This window comes from Schistocerca nitens, chromosome 1 (assembly GCF_023898315.1).
Source record: "Schistocerca nitens isolate TAMUIC-IGC-003100 chromosome 1, iqSchNite1.1, whole genome shotgun sequence".
Taxonomy (NCBI): Eukaryota; Metazoa; Arthropoda; class Insecta; order Orthoptera; family Acrididae; genus Schistocerca; species Schistocerca nitens.
The window spans coordinates 920728927-920744462 of NC_064614.1; the positions used below are offsets into that span (position 1 = coordinate 920728927).

General features: G+C 43.1%; 1 protein-coding gene across 3 annotated transcripts in view; it reads right to left on the minus strand.

The window, feature by feature from the left end:
* LOC126192404 (protein similar) overlaps window positions 1-15536 on the minus strand; it is a 734705-nt gene that overhangs the window by 321696 nt on the left and 397473 nt on the right. The gene's annotated exons all lie outside the window — the stretch shown is intronic.

Consider the following 15536-nt stretch of genomic DNA (forward strand, 5'->3'; position numbering starts at 1 on the left):
CACTACTGTACACCTGTTGTGTCAAGTGGCTTGGTGGCTGTATTGCCAAGTGGCTTGGCGGCTGTATCAAACTCCTTAAACACATTTCTTGAGTTAGAGCATGAGAGTGCACATAGTTAGTCCCTGCACTGAAAATTTCAATATCTAGCAAATACACAAGATATTATTCATATTTAAAGCCCCTGGTGGTACATTTCCTCAGAGTTCCCCTGGAAGACCCATAACTAACTAAATTGCATGACTTAAGTTATTAGAAGATATCTACATTATTATTTTTACCAAAAATCTCAAAAAGTTATTGACAAATTTATTCCAAATTCGTACACAATGCCCTAATTAACATTCAGAGGGGGATAGGCTATACACATTTTTTAAACTAAATTAAAAGTGACTGTGAGGAAGAAAATGCTATGTTGTGCAAACCTGCAGTTTAGTGTTCTTTTTCACAGTCAATTTTAACTATGATAGCAGGGTGTTTAAACCATTAGACAAACTGCATGTGTCTGACACATACTGAGCACACTCTTCCTCTCCCTCTATATGTGTACCTCTTCCTCCCTCTGTCCATCCGCCTCATCCTCCTATCTCTATCTATCTCTTCCTCCCCCTCTCTTTCTCTTCATCTCCTCCTCTCCCTATCTTAATTCATTTCTTCCACCTGCACTAACTCTGATCATTCCTTCCTCCCCCTCCTTCCTCTGACCGTATCCTCCTCCCCCCCTCTCTTTCCATTTCTGCCTCCCCCTCTTCCTTTTTCGACTGTCCATTATCAATCTGTACCTTCCACCAGCCTCACGCATCTCCCCCACCCCCTCCTCCACTTTGTCCATTTCCTCCCCCATCCTCACTCTGTTCATCCCCTACCCCACCAATCACAACATATCCCCAGCAATGCTCAATGACATGTGTACCCTGCACTACACGTCAATAAAGCAGGCTGATAATTCTCACAACATATCTGTCATGCAGGACAGACTACACTTTAGAGCTTGAAAATCATTTATTTGCCCCTGACGTACAGGCTACCACACCAAGAAGGTAGCCTGCCGTGTAGGTTGCCCTACAAAGAAGGTTGATTTGGCAGGCTGATACTGATCTCACACAACATGCCTGTCATGAGGGGCAGCCTACATGCCAGGTGCTGAAAAAAAAGCTTTTTTGCCTCTATCTCCACTCCTATTGCAGATAGGAAGTTATCAGCCTCACTGTGTTGACACTTGTGAGGCTGGCTGTTTCAATGTCAGTTTGGTTGAAACTGATCCAGGGGTTTGGAAGGAGATCCCAGACATACACATATACAGACTCTCTGCATGCACACACCCTGGATCCCCCAGGACAAAAGCATTTGCAAAAGATTCATATAAGACCATCAGACATTTTCAATGGAAACTCATACAGACAAAGAATTAGCAAATGGTAAGCACTGGCACAGACTGAAGTCGGCACCAGAAAAGGGACAAAGTGACTTGAATTTAAAAAGACGGAACACTGGAGAAAAAATTAAGAGAGCAACCTGGGAACTCCAAAGATATAAACAGAACAATATTCACTGCTTACCAATCAGTCAATATACTGGTATATAATAGTCGCTACACCCAGTGGCTGCTAATGTAACAGCAACACTGCAAGATCTTATTTATACTTGCAAACTCATGTGCTTGCTCTCCTTTCTGCATTGGTAGAGTTCACTTGGGCCAGACAAGACTTAAGTGATGATTTTATGGTTATGATTGGGCAGTGGCAGATACTTGCAAGTCACGTCTCCATGCATTCATAGACTGCGAACGTAGAGATGACATCATAGGAACTATTGGAGAGTTTAAAGTGGGTATACAGAGCTCATTTCCAACATCTGGTGCACAGCAAACCTTATTTCTTAAAGTCATTCTTAACACTTTCAACATCTTCCACTCCAATTTGTCCTCTTCCTGTGTTCTGTATAACCACAGCAAATGTGTTCATTTCTTCCCAAATACTATGCAATGAAGGCTGGGTTCATTTCCATAGCTGCCTTTGCAATATGGTCCATAACTGAGTTTCTCTCTTGTGGGGGTCCGACAGCGGATGCTGCATTTCGCATCTCTGTCACCATTCTTCTTCATAATCTATTTATCTTCTCCCCATCCATTCTTGGATCCCCTTAACCCCACTACTACTACTACTACTACTACTACTACTACTACTACTTCCAGGAGATTGTCATGAAAGTATTCTCTTGGACCATCTGTCTTCATCCACTCTTTTGTAATGCAAAAATTATCTTTGCTATCTTTCTTCTATTATATCTGCAATACTATAGTGAGTCTGCATCATTTCTCTTATTTATTCATTTCTTAGAATGTGAAATTGGGGAATTCTATATGCTCTTCTCAAGTGGTCCATTTCTAAAGTTCTAGGTCTCTTTTTTTAGTTTCTTGTGCTGTTTTGATCAGATGAACTTTGCCTCCACCTCCCCACACCTACTAATTTAAATTGTCAAGTGCAGACATGTAACCCTGACAAAGTGTACGACCTTGAGACTTTAGCAAGTAGCATGTGTGTTCATTACATTACTACAATTTGTTGTACTTAAACGAGTAGAACTATCCATAAATAGCTCAATCTTTCATTCTTTTACCATCTTTTTTTGCCTTTATAATCATCTTGTAAATTATGGGACAGTACAAATAAAAAGCAGAATTTCCTGCATTCTGAAATAACAAAACAAGATAATCGGGATGTTGTTAAAACAGGATATAAATGAAATATCAAAGGAACACAGCCGAGGAAGAAATGAAAGACTGCTGACATTGCTTCTGTGCAAACTGCTGAAAGCCCTGCCATCCAATAATGAGCATAACTTCTTTTAGAGCTGTGCTGATGACAAGAAGGACCAATATAACACTTCCAAAACCCCATTTTACTTGTCCAACAAAGAGGACTTACAAGTTCGCTGTTGCCAACTACATCAGTTTCCAAGTACAATTATGTAAACAACTGCCAAACAAACTACAGTTGCAGCATGTTTTTTTTAAAATGTGATGAAGAACAAGGCATTTATTTCCAGTTACTTCGCTCAGTTTGAGGGAAAGAAAGGCACTGTACTTTATTTAAGGAACAGCAGTAGCAAACAAAGAAAAGGCTAAATCAGTCAGCTGCAAATATGAAATTAGGAGCGCAAGTATTATAAGCACCCCTATATTGGCTTCAAATAATATGACAATATATTCTTAGTTTTTTTCAGCACCTCAAAAGTTTATTCCACACCATACTGTCAATACGCAGAATTCTAAACTGTAGAAGTAGTGAAAACTTGTTTAATGCAACAGCATACTAGCCATTTAGATGTGAGAAGTGTTAAACATAATAATATCATTCATTTCCTAACTCACTCACAATGTTACACACTGTCTTTCTCAAAGACATAGTAGCTGCTAACAGCACAGCCCTTGAAAAATTAAAAATGAAAGAAATTAAGAGGTTTATTCCTGAAACAAATTCACAGTTATGCATGAAAAGGGAACTGGATGTCATAAACAGTTGATCATTCAGCCATTTTGCAAAGCTGGAACAGGAAACCCCTTTATATCATGGTGGATGAGATGAACAGCAGTATAGAATGGAACTGAAACACACATGGGATACAAAAGGTTTTGTTTGAGGAGCTGAGAAAGTGCTGGGTGAATGAAACAGAGCTGCAGTTGAAAAGTCATAGACTATGGGAGGAGTAAGTGCACAAAAAAGGGTAAGTGAGACTTGGAGGCAAAAGGGAAGGGAAAGAGAAGAACACTGACAAGAGAACAACTAGGGCATAATTAAGAAAATAAAAATGGCCAAAGAAATTCAGAGGAAGAGAATTAAAAGAAAGAGAAGGGGAGAAACTGGAAACAGTAAAACATGAAGTAACAAGCAGGAGATAGAGCACAAATAGGTGTGTTGGAGATGCTATATGGAGTAAGTGGACAACAAGAGGACAGACTGAACATTCTAAGACCAACTGGATGAAAGGGGTAATGCACAAGTTGTGCAACAACTTCTTAGCAACAGAGTCCTGAGGTGCAAGTAATCTGAGAAGAATCAAGATACCCATATCAAGTGGTCTTGTAAGCATTCTGTAATGAAGCATGTCAGATCAATGCTACAATTAGTCGCAGAGCTTCTGTTAACACTTAGTGACGATTTTCAGGTGAGCTATGACCAGTTTAATGTTTTTAACACTGCTGATCTGTTCGAATTTACTTCAGCAGTATACTGGCTGGGTAAATATGACTTGGTCTGTCATAATTGGGTACAAAGTGAAAATAAATTCCTGACAATTCATTTATGAAAAAGCGAATTAGTAATCTCTGTATACAGCTGGACAGAGGTTTAAATAACAATAATAATAATAATAATAATAACGACAAGATAGCATGAATTGACGACTCTCGCTTGACAAACAAAATCTTCCAAATCATCAACGGAACCCAACAATCCAAAATACGTTGGCTGGTAGAGACAAAAAGTGACCTCACACAAATCTGTATTGATCTCTGGCAACTACACGGATTATATACAGGGAGAAAAACATTACACATATTTCATACCCAAGAATCCAACAGGAAGAAGTTTGAAATTTTAAAAATGCATGCGCACGAGATAGGCCCGGAGGGAAAGGATGAGGAAGTTTTGGGAACATAAGAAAAACAAGAAAGCCAGTGCTAAGTAATGGCTCCACGTGATCCTTAGCGAGCGAAACGATATGTATACAGGGTGGTCCATTGATAGTGACCGGTTCGAATATCTCACGAAATAAGCATCAAACGAAAAAACTACAAAGAACGAGTACTGCTCGTCTGTACGGGGCCCTTACCAGTTGGGTCTCATTCAAGAGATTGAGAATGTCCAAATAAGAGCGGCAAGATTCGTGACTGGTACATTTAGCCATCGCAGGAGCGTTACAAATCACATAGATAGTTTGAAGTGGGACACACTTGCAGATAGACGATGGGCTAAATGGAAGGGGCTGCTGTATTAAAGTCCGAAATCCGATCTTCGCCGAGGATGTAGAGCATATATTATTACCACCAACTTTCAAATCGCGCAATCATCACCATTCAAAGATAAGGGAAATTAGATCTCGTACTGAGGCGTTCGGACAGTCGTCGTTCCCTCGCGCGATCCGCGAGTGGAACAGTGGGGGGGGGGGGGGGGGGGGGGGGAGGAGGGGGGATATGACTTCGGCGCGAATTGTGCCCTCCGCCACACACCGCTTGGTCGCTAGCGGAGTATATATATGTAGATGTACACTCAAGGTCACCGTTATTTTGACACTTCACTCCTTCCCCGTATGCGTCTTTTCAGTGGTGCATTCGGCCCTGTTTTCATTTTGATCGGTAACAACGCGCGGCCGCATCAAAATTGTGCCCGTCCTTCCCCCGACGTAAACCCCACTGCATACGCGTGGGACGCGTTGCAGCACGTCCACGTACACAAATGACCATCCAGTAGTCACAACCGCGCTGGCAAAGCAATGGGACGCCCAGCCACAAGAACCAACCTCGAGGCCACCATGACAGCACACTGCAGGACATGCACTGCCGTCCGTGGTGATCGCAGTATTAAGAACCATGTCTCGCTGTTTATAATATCCAGGGGACCATCATAAATCTGGTGACTTCAGTGGTATTATTCTGTTTCAATAAAAGCGTCACTGCTTATTTCTTCACTTACCTTCTGTACTGTACTGTATCCGTTCTCTGTATGTATGGTCCACGTCGTTACTTGCCAGTGACACATCATGCGAAAGTTACTTTCGTGCTTCAACCAGTGTAGATTACGCGCATTGAATCAGTTTGCAGACAAGACCGTCGAGAGGTGTAGCAGGGCAGATGACCGTCATCTAGTGGTGATAGCTAGTAAACACCTGACGCTGCAGCTGAGATGAGAAGGCCCTTCGTCGTGGGACCTTGTCTGGTCTTGCGCTCCCTACTGGTGGACAGGTATGAGTTTGTGCACCAGACTGATTTTGCTATCAAGAATAATTTTATCGACTAATGTGGTCCGTTGCTACTCTATTGCTACACGGACAACTGGAAACGCCTCTCCATACAGTAAATGTCATGTAATATATGTTAATTAGAACTTGAAATTAAGAACAGGAGAATAAATATTCATCTCACGGCAAATGCCGATTACAGTCAAGTAAATTCCACTGTTAATTATTATATCTGTGTTTGAACAGGTGGCCAGTCATTGCATAGACATCAGACAAGTCATATATGTATATATCATTTCCGTCAGTGTAATATTTGTCACAATCTCTTCACTACAATCTTTCATATATAAACCCTAGTGTAGAGGTAGAGATTGTGATGATTGGGTTGCGTTGTTTGGGGGAGGAGACCAGACAGCGAGGTCATCGGTCTCATCGGATTACGGAAGGACGGGAAAGGAAGTCGGCCGTGCTCTTCCAAAGGAACCATCCCGGCATTTGCCTGGAGCGATTTAGGGAAATCAGGGAAAATCTAAATCAGGATGGCCGGACGCGGTATTGAACCGTCGTCCTCCCGAATGCGAGTCCAGTGTGCTATAGCCACTGCGCCACCGCGCTCGGTAGACAGAAAAGAAAGTCTTATACCACAAATATCTCGACCAGAGGCATCAAACAGTAACTCCAATATTTCCATGCGTGCGGGATACGTTGAATAAAATTGCATCCTTATACTGATCCCGTACAGAAAAAAACTATTGCTACAGATGAAGAATAGTGTGCGTAGTCAAAAAAATGGCTCAAATGGCTCTGAGCACTATGGGACTTAATTTCTGAGGTCATCAGTCCCCTAGAACTTCGAACTACTTAAACCTAACTAACCTAAGGACATCACACACATCCATGCCCGAGGCAGGATTCGAATCTGCGATCGTAGCGGACACGCGGTTCCAGACTGTAGCGCCTAGAACCGCTCGGCCACATCGGCCGGCTATTTGTAAGTGGCACAGTGCGTTTGTTTCACAAAAATCAGACTGAATCACCATCATCTCCTTTCTAAGAATGTGTGAAGCAACTAACTGTGTTCTCTTATATACCACAGATATTGTTTTGAAACATTATTACACACCTCAGTAACGCTGCTGGTTTGTACTTAATTTGTACCTAGTGAGACGTATATGCCCCAGAGAACTTCACACAATGTAAAAAACATTGGTGTACGGTATATCAAAGCTATGTTCAAATGTGATGTTGAAAACTAGTCTGAACTGTGTGCGAATGTTTTTCATCGTGAGGACAATGAATGTGTTTTGGTAATAATTTGTTTTACTTTTTCCAACATTGCCTGCCTGATAAAATAATTCAAAAATTAAAAAAAATATGTCTGAAAATTCTAGGTTCACGTGCAAACATGCGCCTAGTTAGGTTCGTGGAACACATGTGTCCCACTTCACAAAGTTTCAAAATCTGTCAGCTTAAAATTGTTTTGATAGTGAAAGTGTGTTATTTACCACAAAGGAAGGCAGTGTTTGACCTTTTATTTTTAACAATATATTCAGAATAAATTTTAACCCTGAAATGGTTAAACGGCGGGCAGTGGACGGGTCACAAACATGAGTGAAGCCTAATTATTGGCATGAAAACCGCAGGCTGGTCGACACGCCGTGTGGCTCGCCAGGTCGATCGTTCGGACTGTTAAGTCACACAAAACTGACAGCAGTGGACACGAGGTGGTATCCAAGAGTGACGTACAGGGGCTGGAGTGACCAGAAAGACGCTAGGGCGAGAGGATCGAAGGATCGTGCAGCAAGTGATCAGCGATCCTACCGTGATTCACTCCACAATTCAGGCAGTTTTACGGATGCCAGTTGTTCCACAAACCACTTCCAGACGCCCGGCGGATGTGCATTTGCAATCCAGGCGCGCTTGCCGGTTACTGCCGTAAAGGCCGGTTCCCACTAGAGCGCGGCAGCGCGTCGTGCGGCAACGGCAGTGGCAAGCGTTTTCCGCTTTGACGCGGCGGCTCGCGGAATTGGCGTTCCCACCTGGAAGCGGCAGACGCTAGCGGTAGCCAATGACGGACAGCCACTGAGGTATGGGGCACGACCCACTGAAACGCCTGGTGCGTTTGATTAACTATATCTTACGCCTATATGATGGAAAGACGAAGTTGGGTGAAGACATACCAATTTTTCATTTTCTGTACAATGTACTCTTTCACATATTTCATTATTCATGTTTTCTCATTTCACCATAAACAGATTTCATGACTACCGTTCATGATTGTTCACTATCGCCTAACACATTGAAACAATGTACGACAAAAGAGATTATTCAGATAGTTAAGCGAGACAAAAACTTGAAATGTGATATGGTAGCTGGTATAGGAAAACAGTAAGAACACAAAGGCTTGGGGGAAGGGATGAAAGTGGAAGCCACCTGATAGAATTTCGCACAGAGCATAATGTAATCATCGCCAGCACCTTGCTTAAGAATCATGAAAGAATAATACATATTTGGAACAAAGTTTTTGAAACCAGATTTTAAATTATAAGACATTTCCCGGTGCAGACGCAAACCTACAACACTTTATTGGTTACGAGCAGTAGTTTACAACTAAAGAGACAGTAAACGGTAGCAAATTAAGGAAATGGAACTTGAATAAGTCAAGACCCACAGTTTTTAGATAATCTTAAAGTTACCGTAATGCAACGACTGACTGAAACAGAGGAAGGAATCAGCTAGAATACGAATGGTTATCTTTGAGAGAAGAAGTGGTGAATGCAGCAGAGTATGTGAACGGGAAGAAGGTACAGTAGAAATCGTTAGATAAAACGTGATATATTAAATTTGAAACGAGGGAAAAATATAAAAATGCAGCAAATAAAGTAGGCCATAGGAAATAGAAATGTCTGAACATGACGTTGACAGAAAGTCCAAAATTGCAACGCGATTTTGCACTTGGAAAACATAAGGGAATGAAAATGAGAAAGAACAAAGAAAACTTTGGTCAAAGGAGAAGCAACTGTCAAGAACTCATTTGGCAAGCCAGAACTAAGCAAATAAGAGAAGGCTAGAAAGTGGTAGGAATATGTAGAGAGGAGAGGGGGAGAGGTTGTACAAACTAACATAAGCACAATGTTAGATTCCTGTGAGATGTCTGAACACGCAAGGCAATACTGATCCTACCACTTAGCTAAGTAGACGCACTGAAGAACTGCGAAACCGTGTTTATAGCATTTGCATGTTTAGAGAAAGGTTTTGACAATCATAATAAAAACATTCTTTGAAGCTCTGGAGATGTCACCGATAAAACACAGGCCCACAATATTACCTACAACTTGTACAGAAACCAAACTGCCTTTCTAAGACTTCAGTGACTTGAAACGGAAGCAGTAATTGAGAAGGCAGAAGTAGAGAGGATATAAAAAGAAGACTGTGAATAGCAAGAAAAGCGTTCTGAAAAAGAAAATTTGTTCACATCGAATATAAATTCTAATGATTGGGTACTATTTTACAAAGGTATTTGTGTGGAGTGCAGCCTCGTATGTAAGTGAAACGTGGGCGATGAACAGTTCTGTCAAGAAGACAATGGATGCTTTCAAAACGTGGTGATCAATAAGAATGCTGAAGATTAGATATGATGATCGTGTAACTAAAGAAGAGGTACGGAATTAAACAGAGGAGGAAGAGGAAATTACGGCACAAATTTGACTACAAGATGGGTAAGTTGACAGGACATATTATGAGGCGGTCCAAGAGTGAGGACAAAGGGGTTGGGTGATAGTATTCTGATAATAATCATCTGTTGAAATGCTATTCTACTATTTTATCTATTAATGTAAGCAGTGAATTTACTCTTCCATGCACTCCTCCACAAAACATTTAAACCAAAACTGAAATCAGCTGAACACCATATCTTTCAACCACTGTCTGACAACTACTGCATTCACTTTCAACTTTCTATAACTATCACTGGCTAGCCACACGCACATAAAGATATAAGGAGAACAGAAATGAACAAACATTAGTTTTCAGCACATAATTCTTTAGGTTGGCAACATGTACATAAACCATGCAAGAAGGGACATGAGGTGAACACACTGTAGTTACGACTTCAAATCAGTGTTTTCGGTAGAAGGTCTACAGCTAGTGACAGAAGAAAAAAGAGCGAACATGAAAATCTGCTTATGTTCCATAATCTAAGTTTTAGTTCAACCTCCAGCGTGTGACCAGGTGAGGGGAAACGCAGATGTCCGCCAAAAACTCGATTCACTGTAAGTAATCAGTTATTCACGTAAAAAAAGATGCGAACTGTTTTATGATCTGCAAGTATCACATATCAAAACAAAACTGAATCATTCTACGATTCCACCGAAGATGCCTTAAAGTAAAAGGCGAAACGAGTCTTGAACCAATAAAGTACACTGGATAAAGAAAAAAAAACGTTTGTTACTTACCAAAGGAAATAATCAATAGCTGTAGATAATTAGCAAATTACATCTTATGACATACCAGTAAATTAGTCTCGGTTTAACTTCTCATTCCACATGCTATTAAATGCCGTTTAAAAAAATTCATCTATCCCTTCCGAAAAACTGTAGTTTCTTTCAAATCTCGGTAGATAAACAGATTTAGGATATTTATCATGTGGCGAAATACATGGCTTTTTACAAGTTATCGTTTGCAAAAACACTTTTCGATTTCTTGAACCGTTTACGAAATTTGCAGTTGATGCAACCACATGGTTTACGACGAGCAAGACGAAGTATCGGTCGCGTAGCGAGCGACCCGCGCGCAGTCACCGCACAGCTCCTCCGCCGACATATCATTCAATATCTCGAGAACGGTGATAGCTATCGTTCTGCTCTCAGCTTTAAAAACAATTTCGATACGTTGACTAAACTTCATACGCAATAATGTATCACCTAAAATGAACTGTACGCAAAGTCCACGCAATGCGTTTTTACCTCTGCACGCTCATTAAAATTTCGTGTAAAGGTTTACGTAAATGCGATACAGCAAGTAATCACGACGAATAACGAAAAGAAATTCGGTCCTTTATCGAGAGAAGATATCAGGCTGTAACATGCCCACGAATCAAATTTTTCTACCGAATAGTTTCCTTGGAATCGGATGATAAGTATTTCATAGCTGCCGCCGCGTCCGCGCCAGCGGTTCGGCGAAAGTTCGTGTGGCCCGGGGTTCCGCACCTGACGTCACGCTCAGCGCGTTCTGTGATTGGCGGCGCGCACCTGGAACGCGGCAGCGGAAGCGGTTCGATAGGTCAAACCGCGACGCAGAGCCCGCCGCGCCGCGCCACTGACGCCGTTTCCATGGCAACCACGCCGCTGCCGCGCGGTTTTGACGCTCGGCAGCCCTAGTGGGAACCGGCCTTTAACACCCAGACATCGGCGACTCCTTCCGCAGTGGTGCCACGCCAGACCGACGTGGACTGCCACACAATGGGAAACGTGGTATTTAGTGATGAAACCTGATTCGTTTTGGGGACGGATGGTAACCGCTTACGGGTGTGGAGGCAGCCTGGTGAACGGTACAGTTTAACCCACGCTGTCGCGCGCCACAGCCCCCGCACAGCCGGTGCAATGGTCTGGTCCCCTTTCATTGTGGTACGGGGAACCTTAACGGACCAGCGTTATTAACGGGCCAGCGTTATGTTGATGACATTCTTCAACCCCACGTGGGACCTTTCCTACAAGGGGAACTTTTCCAGTAAGATAATGCTTGTCCACAAGACTTCCTACGCAATGCTCCGACTCTTTCATGACTGACCTGCTCCCCGAATTTGCCCCCTTAGAGCATGTGTGGGACCAGCTCAAACACCAGATGCCGCAGTGTCGCTATGCACATGATTTGCAGGTGGCTGTTCACGATCTGCGGCCCAGTCTACCTCAGGACATCAGACGTCTGATCAACTCGATGCCGGAGCATGGTGCGGCATGTATTGCACCAAAAAGGGATCCATCGCTTTATCGATGTTGAACTTTATCTGTCTACTTGTACTCACTGTATTTGTTTACTTGTCTTCGTTTTGGGATCAAGTGAATCTCTCACCTATATCAGAATGTCTAATAAATTTCATTTCGGTCCGATGCTCCCCTGTTGGTGCGCTATTTTCAATGTTCCTGAGTGTATGTTCCTTTTAGAACCAACCACTATCATCATCCATGTTATCGCAGACACATCGCACTGGGGACCAGTGTGCTGTGTTCTATGAATCTAATTAAAGGCACATTGTGTGCTGAGTTTGATTCAATGAGTCTTGTGTAAAGACGTTTCCCCGTACAACTGCCATACAATAATCTTTCGCGTGAACGATTAGTGAGTAGCGTAAGGTCCGTCTTTACGAAACATGCAAGCCGTTCATGAAATCTGTTTTAGATGGCATATAATGACTGGCAAAAAAAGAATGTTGTAACTTGGGCCTCACAAAAAGTGGTATCTAGAAAACACTGAAACAACTAGCACACCGAGAGTACGCAGAAGGAAATTTGCAGTAGAAATTGTTACAGTGAATCCATTCATGAGGGTAAATAACCTGTTGCGGAAATTGTGAAGGCGGTGAAAAGTGACTTGGGTGTTGCAGGCTGGATACCGAGTTGGGTACCCTCCACTTACGGCAAATCATAGGCAATGAGGAAAGGCTGATAAATGTGTTTCAAACTGAAATGTTGGTATGGTGGTTCTCAGATATCCCAGTGCTTGAAAAAGAAAACATGGTGTGGTACACGCAAGTCAGAACAGGTACAAATAATTATTTAATTAACAAACAATGGAACTTCTGATTTTTTTTGCAGTGCCACTATTTTTTTGGCGCTACTGAGTAAAATACCAACGGCAACGGTACCACGGCTGTTGCAAAAGGGCATGGGAGCTGGCGAGCGCAGAATCGACCAAAACGCCGTTAACATCAGACGCAGCAACGCCACTGGCGGGTTTCCACTTTGCCGGCGGGGCCAGGAGTCAGCACCGCAATAACGACGACACAGCAGAAGGCGGTATCTACAGGCTGGTTACTACACTCCCAAGTTGAGGACTTGTTTTCGAGTAACTGGTTGAAAGCGGAGCTTCAGCAAAACAAGCGGACACTGACACATCTAAAGCCAAAGGTATCAGAGGGTGGCAGCACCGACTACGAGGGGACGTCTAAGCTGGTCCACGGGGCGAAAAGGCTATCGTCAGGAGCGCCCCCGGGAAGTGTGATAGGAACCGCTTTTATTCTGTATAAACATAAATGACCTGACGAAAAGCAGCAATTTACAGCTGTTTGTTGATGACGCTGTGATGTGCGGGAAGGCGTCGTCGCTGAGTAATTGCAGGAATATACAGTATGCATTACACAGAATTTCTAGTTGGTATGACAAACGGCAGCTTGCTCTAATGATAGAAAAATGTAAATTAATGTGGATTAATCCCAATCCCAAAGAAATAATTTCAATCCCAAAGAAAGCAGGTGTTGACAGATGTGAAAATTACCGAACTATCCGTTTAATAAGCCACAGCTGCAAAATACTAAAAAGAATTCTTTACAGACGAATGGAAAAACTGGTAGAAGCCGACCTCGGGGAAGATCAGTTTGGATTCCGTAGAAATGTTGGAACACGCGAGGCAATACTGACCTTACGACTTACCGTAGAAAATAGATTAAGGAAAGGCAAACCTACGTTTCTAGCATTTGTAGACTTAGAGAAAGCTTTTGACAATGTTGACTGGAATACTCTCTCTCAAATTCTAAAGGTGACAGGGGTAAAATACAGGGAGCGAAAGGCTATTTACAAATTGTACAGAAACCAGATGGCAGTTATAAGAGTCGAGGGACATGAAAGGGAAGCAGTGGTTGGGAAGGGAGTGAGACAGGGTTGTAGCCTCTCCCAGATGCTATTCAATCTGTATATTGAACAAGCAGTAAAGGAAACAAAAGAAAAATTCGAAGTAGGAATTAAAATCCATGGAGGAGAAATTAAAACCTTGAGGTTCGCCGATGACATTGTAATTCTGTCAGAGACAGCAAAGGACCTGGAAGAGCAGCTGAACGGAATGGACAGTGTCTTGAAAGGAGGGTATAAGATGAACATCAACAAAAGCAAAACGAGGATAATGGAATGTAGTCGAATTAAATCGGGTGATGCTGAGGGTATGAGATTAGGAAATGAGGTGCTTAAAGTAGTAAATGAGTTTTGCTATTTGGGGAGCAAAATAACTAATGATGGTCGAAGTAGAGAGGGTATAAAATGTAGACTGGCAACGGCAAGGAAAGCGTTTCTGAAGAAGAGAAATGTGTTATCATCGAGTACAGACTTGTCAGGAAGTCTTTTCTGAAAGTATTTGTATGGAGTGTTGCCATGTATGGAAGTGAAACGTGGACGATAGACAAAAAGAGAATAGAAGCTTTCGAAATGTGGTGCTACAGAAAAATGCTGAAGATGAGATCGGTAGATCACGTAACTAATGAGGAGGTATTGAATAGAATTGGGGAGAAGAGAAATTTGTGGCACAAGTTGACTAGAAGGAGGGATCGGTTGGTAGGGCATATTCCGAGGCATCAAGGGATCACCAATTTAGTATTGGAGGGCAGCGCGGAGGGTAAAAATCGCAGAGGGAGACCAAGAGATGAATACACTAGGCAGATTCAGAAGGATGTAGGTTGCAGTAGGTACTGGGAGATGAAGAAGCTTGTACAGGATATAGCAGGATGGAGAACTGCATCAAACCAGTCTCTGGACTGAAGACCACAACAACAACAAACAAAATGTGGATGAGTAGGAACCCGCAAGGCACTATTGCGCAAAGTTAGAGAACCGGCATTTCAGGCTGACTGCAGGACAATTCTACTGCCACCAACGCACTTTTCGCGTAACGATCATGAAGATTCGAGAAATTAGAGCTCGTACGGAGGCTTTTAGACAGTCATCCCCCCCCCCCTATTTGCGAATGTCACGCGAGAGGAAATGACTAGTAGTGGTACAAGGTACCCTCCGTCAAGCACAGTACGATGGTCTGCGGTGTACGTATGTAGATGCAGAGGGTTCTGCAAGCAGCCACCACGAGACTTGTCCTCCACTAACTGCGGGCCTACCGTTAGCTGTAAGTTCACCGCTGAAGACTTAGTGCCTTAGATACGGCGGGCCACCTCGGAGCTCACTTCACCCGCAATCATCCTTCTGCCCTGGAAGGCAGTCGCTCGAGACAAGGGCAGTGCAGCCGCACAACCATCTACGCCTGGGCAGGCATACTGATGTACGCCTCGGCTCGCAAGGGTGTACGCAACTGCTGAGGGATGTCACCCTCACCAAGAATGAGGGCGGGTGTCCGCGCCCTGCCTTGGCTGCAGAGCCGTGCCTGGGAGGTACACGCTTCTGCCGCGGACTCCGCACGTCAGCATTCCTACCCACCCGCAGGACGCCTGCTTGCTTCAGCGCCTCCACACTCGCTGTCTTCAGCGCACATCCAGGAGGTGCTGCTACCGCATAGTGTCGCTATGAGTCTTGTAGTTAATTCTCCAATAACATGTATGGCAGTAATTATGTTTCCTTGACAACCATCGGTCAACACATCGCCTCAACTT